The 6,110-nt window shown below is 34.0% G+C and overlaps 1 pseudogene; it reads left to right on the forward strand.

The window, feature by feature from the left end:
• The first annotated feature begins 1,061 nt into the window (after positions 1-1,061).
• LOC130646931 (hatching enzyme 1.2-like) lies at positions 1,062-5,033 on the forward strand (annotated as a pseudogene).
• Positions 5,034-6,110: the final 1,077 nt, after the last annotated feature.

Below are 6,110 nucleotides of genomic sequence, written 5' to 3' on the forward strand. Positions count from 1 at the left end.
TTGAAAATTTTGCATGTAAAATATGAAATATTGCATTTACATTAGACAATCTTGCTGGATATATATGTCGTAAATGATAAAATTATTTTTTTAAATATGGTCGAGTTTTTCTCACGTTTTGATTGGGTTTGATTGAGGTCAGTGCAATTTTTTTACTTCATTATTTCAATCCTAGGATTGGTTAAGTAAAGTTATAGTTTTCTTAAAGACGAAAATAAAACATTTTTATCATACAGGATTTAATTATTCTTTTGTTCGCATATTACCACTGGATTGCTACGAAGGAGTCAGTGCTCTCCTCCACCGAGGAGAAGTTCACTTTTGACTTCTAAGGGATTTGTAATACATTGAATGTGACTTTCCTTTTATTCAATTATTCAAAATAAAGAAACTTCTTGAACTATGACTGAGATTTAACAATTAGTGTACCGAGTGTACAAAATACAATGATTTGTGTTCGCTATATATGATTAAATAATTGTCGCCCATTTTCACAAAAAGATTCCTGTCTTGTTTCAGTTCTTTATATTTCACTCACCCGTCTTATGAAATATCTAAACTATATATGATATTTTAAAAATAAAAACTCTCAAATTTTGACTGTTATTGGATTCTATAAAACATACAAAGTAACCTGCGTAATGACATAAATTTAACTATCATTTTTTTTTTTTTTTGGAAGCTTTTTCCGATTTAGAAGCTTATTAATACGGTGATTTATGTATGTCTACATCAAGCAAACAGATTAATTAATTTCAAAACAGAGACCACAAAGGAAATCAAAAATTGAAACAATTTATTTTGTTAAATTAAAGCTAGGTCGCATTAATAACAATGCAACACGGTTGCTAAAACAAATAATAATTTGTTATTCGGAAAAACAAATTTCCATATCCGATTCCTCTGATTACATTTTTTAATGAAAACCGAAAATTTAATTACAATGGAAATATCTATAAAAAGAAGGCAACGGGTTGGACAGTGCACAGTTCTAAGGGTACAGAGTAATCATCCATATCAGCTTATCTGTTTGTTATTCAAGAAAGGAGTTTAACCACAAAATGAAGCTCGTGTTTATCTTGTTACTTGTTGCAAGACTATGTGGTAAGTCAGTTCAACATTTGACTACTTAGCTATTTCTTCGATTGCATATATGTCAATTTATATTCTCCATATTTTTAGCATCTAAACAAAAAGACGAATCAGCTATGAGCAAAATATTGAAGGTAAATGATAACGACAAAAGTAAGTCATCGTATGATATTTTTGTTTAAGATAATCATTGCTTGGATGGATGTTTCCTGGAAGGAAGGTTTGCGAGCAGAATATGTCACGCTTTTATACTCGTTCAAAACTTATCAAAAAAAAAAATCCGGTAAAATGTTTTTTTGCGATGTTACCGAAAATTCTCGAGAATTCTTTTTTTTTGTTTCTGTTTTGCACCCTTAATATTTTGATCCTTTAAGAGAATTTAATTTCTTGCACCACGAAGTGGCCTTAAAGCTTATAAAGCAGCAACGTCTGTCTTTCCATTGTTCGTAGCTCGCGGAAGTTATCGACTCAATTTTGCGAAGCTTTGTGCCCGCTACCATTTCTGCCTAAAAGTATACTCTTTCTTTAAGCATTCTATACGTATAAACACACCTTCAGCGTGTCATAACGCATGATGTTGGGGCCAAAGAGAAACTATTGATCCTGTCGTTCTGTGTACTTTCTTAAACCAAACGGAAGTCTTATTCACTATCCAGCAAGTTCTTAATGCATTTGTATTACCACCTGTTCCCACAGTGCAGTTGCATTTCCAAAAATAAAACGTCCATATCTAACAAATAGGGAACAGAAAAACGAAAGCAACTTTATTTTACTCTTTTACGGTAGCACTTATTGATAATTTCATAGCATGAACAACATTGTAGCTGCGCAGATCAAGTCTTGCCAGTAGTGCTGTCGACATCTGTATTTTGCTTTGTTTGCTAACAAATACCCACTTCTTAGGTTCCCGGATTTTGGAGATCGTTTCAAAGATGCACAAAAATAATTGCTACATTTTTACAAAAATTACTAATTATGGCAAAATATTTCTTTTAGCATTGTTTTTTGGAGACGAAAAGTTGACAACAGAAGAAATGAGACAGCTTTTTCCAGATCAGTTTGGTGTTTCAAGAAAAAGAAGAGGACTAACAAAGAAAAGTGCCAACTTGAGATAGCCTAATAACGAAATGCCTTACACGTTATCTGAGAGCTACTGTAAGTTGTACTCTAGTTTATTGTTTTGTTTTATCTTTTAAGAAGTTCAGTTTCACGCATTAAAAGCAGCTATAGATAAAACTTTGATTCATAAACTTCTGATTTAGTCATTAAAGCTTTTTTAATTAGCTTATCATATCGAAACCATAGGAGAATTTTCAACTTTCTTTCGGTTATTTTACTTGATCTCTAGATTTAGTTAAACCACTACCCCCAATTGAAAGGAAAACCGAAATGGTATCTGCTACTCGTTGTTGACACAACAACGTTTTCTTCTTTGTTTAGCTGAAGCTGAAAAAACGAGCATTCGCGACGCTATAGATATCATCAGGTCAGTAACATGTATCCAATTCACCGAATACGCACCCAATAGTGCACCACCAGATCATGTGGCTATATTACCAAGATCAGGGTAAGGCTTTGTTGTAATCCTTTTTACACTACAACACAATTTTTAATTATAAATTTAACAACGGTGAATTTGAATGCCACTAATTGGAACATTTATACTTTCGATGCTTTCTACTGCTTAATTTTAAAATTCTTTCGTTTGAACATATTTTCGACCCTTTCCTTATTCAAATTAGGGGATGTGCACTGTATCAGGCTGGCTTTCTACCTTCTTTTGCAACTTAGCGGATACAAAAATCGCATATAACTGCGATTCTCGCGTGGGATTAGTTGGTTATTGAAATTGCGAAGCAGAACCATGAAATACTAAAGAGGATAAAACATTTTTCCATCCAATCATCTCAAAATAGAGATAATGATTGAAACCCTTCTTGTGAAATCACAAGAGTTTTTTTCTATTACAGAACACTCATTCCATTCTTTGCGCTGTTTCAATCTTTCACTGTTGATATCAATTAAGGGGAACCCACGTCGAAGCTCAGCCTGTAATTTTGGCATCGGCTCTCTATTTTACAGCACAACATCAAAACTATTTAGCAAGATATATCTTTTTATTTCCATCAACACATACCTGTTAATTCTGGTAATTTTGTATTTTACGAAGAATAAAAAGTGAATTAACAAGTTCTTTGAAGAAAGTTTTTTTCTTCTTTAGTTACTTAGTATTAAAATATTTAAATCCACAAGGGTTTGCTGTATTAAGTGTTCTTAAGAAAGTAATAACAATACATTTTAAGACGAGATCTTTAGTAAACTACCAAACTCTGCATTAAGATATCACCAAGAGTAGTTTTCGCCCCTTCCTCGTAACAAGAGTCAGCTATTTTAATAATTTTTTATACTTTTCTTACTCTAGGTGCTGGTCATACGTTGGAAAAATAGGGGGCGCACAACAATTATCTTTGGCACAGGAGGGGTGTATTAATTCAGGGACAATCATACATGAAGTACTTCATGCGCTTGGTGTCCACCACGAACAAGCGAGAGCCGACAGAGAAAGTTACGTTACAATCAATATACAGAATATATTAATAGGTAATCGTAAAAATATGTCTTTTTTTGTCTATTTTTTTTTGTCCAAAACGCGTGAAAAAATGAATACAACAACCTCGATACTCTACCTCACAGGTCGCGAATTTAACTTTGACAAACAAGATACTGATAGCTTGGACGTTGAATACGATCCAAAATCAGTGATGCACTATGGCAAGTAAGTGTTCATCCATGTTCTTCATAGTGAAGCGACTTGATTGAAAAGCTCAGAAGAAACTAAAAACATGCGCAAATATTTAAACGTTGTATTTAATTAAAATTTAGCAATGCTTTCTCAAATGGTGATGGTCCAACAATAACTTGGAAAGCTGACCCGAATTTGCCATTAGGGGGAAATGAACTGACTGAAAAAGACATCGAACAAATGAATTTATTTTACGAATGCAATGCTCCAACTACCCCGACTGTAACCACAACACCTGCAACAACTACTCCTGAAGAGACTACTTCTACAACCACCACCACCACCACACCTGCAACAACTACTTCTGAAGAGACTACTTCTACCACCACCACTACCACCACTACCAACACCACACCTACAACAACTACTCCTGAAGAGACTACTTCTACCACCACCACCACCACCGCACCTGCAGCAACTACTCTTGAAGAAACTACTTCTACAACCACCACCACCACACCTGCAACAACAACGAGTTCTACCACAACTCAACGTAAGATACTTTGGAGTTACTCTAACAGTTCTTTAACCTTTATTTTTTGATTTTATATTTTTTCACACTTCAATTAATTTTTTTTTCACTTGATGACATTGTTTGCCTTTTTGCTTTTCTTAAAATTGTATATAACCCGTGCTTGAGTTTTATTTTCACGACGGGACAAAATGATTTCACTTTACCGTAATTTGTTTACTTTAAATGTTTTCGCCCAGAGTAGGCGCATGCATGTTACAATAAGCAAATTCTCAAATAGCGTTTCTATTTTTGAGAAGATAGTTTTCTAAAACATTATATTTCCTTTAAATATCAGCCTGTTGTGACACAACTTATTCAATTATTAGCCCTCCAGGGTTTCATTTGTAGAGACTTTGTTAAAATAAATCCTCTTAGCAGAGAAAGGTTTTGCAACTGAAAATACGTGTGTGGATTTTAGGCAAAACAATCAGAATTTAACAAAGAACCATACATAAATACACAGTATCTAACGAAGTTTTTACAAAATGGTAGCCCATGATCACGTGTCTTTTTTTAGGTTGTCGCGATAGATTAAAAATATGCTACTTGGTTCCACTTCAAAGAAGAAGATTATGTCGCAGACTTGGGAGAATTTGTCGTCGCTCATGTCGCTTATGTAGATGAAGACAAAAGCCGAAAAGAGCTTAATGTTGTATGATAGTCCTGTTTGTCAGTTTTAATTTACGAATTTAAAATCCCTGAATGAATGCTAACAATAAATTGGGAGAACAAGGATATTGGTCTAACACTTGCATATAAGCCTGATGCTATTGCTTTCATTCTTAACCTAGCTAGCATTCTAGTAACTTTAGGCAACTTGCCGTATGTTAATTATTTGTATCAGTTTATTGTATTACTTTATACTATAAATCTCGTAATAATTACATTGGTCGTTTTTCATCTCAACTGTTTTTATGCATCTTATTACACAAACATTTCCCAAAGTCATTGTATTCCCTAACCTAACGACTTTCAAGTCTTTGTAACAAGTAAGACTTTGTAAAAATGCACAATCTTTAGAGGATACAACCTGCAACAACCAACTGTCTTAAAACAAGTATTATAATTATAGATTGCTGTTCTGTCATCTCATCCTTAATTTCACACTCAACCTACTCTACACAGAGAGTTGTGTGACTGGGGGTAATAATCAAGACAGTTACAGTTAAAATCGTTGTTAATATAGCTATAAAAATTATGGAGTATGTGAACAAGAGATAAGTAACTTATCCTAAGATTACTAAAATGAGCATTGTATCATAAACGACATAGCTTAGCCACCTACTACATCCACAAACAATGGCGAAGTGCAACCAACCGCCACTGTAAAAGTAATGTTTTAAGAAAGTTGGTATAAGTCAAGGCGCTCAATTTCATAGCCAATCGGAAGATGACCCATTCAAACTAGTTTCTACATAACGATGTAAAAATGTCCAGCAATGTTTGATAGACATGAACCTAGCACAACTCTGCCACATTTTATGCTCTAGTGTAGAGTGTCAAACCACACTGCAAACGAACTAACAGAGCGCTACCAACAGTCACAATCTTAACTATCAATACAACGACATACATTTACATTTAGTAAGAAACAGATATTCATTTTACATTCAGGTGGAGTTGTTAGATAAGACCTAGTGCTATTAGACCCCTTTGCCAACCTTAACAGTGATTCGTAATGGCAGCACTTACAACATTTCT

The sequence above is a fragment of the Hydractinia symbiolongicarpus genome, chromosome 6 (genome assembly GCF_029227915.1).
Source record: "Hydractinia symbiolongicarpus strain clone_291-10 chromosome 6, HSymV2.1, whole genome shotgun sequence".
Classification (NCBI taxonomy): domain Eukaryota; kingdom Metazoa; phylum Cnidaria; class Hydrozoa; order Anthoathecata; family Hydractiniidae; genus Hydractinia; species Hydractinia symbiolongicarpus.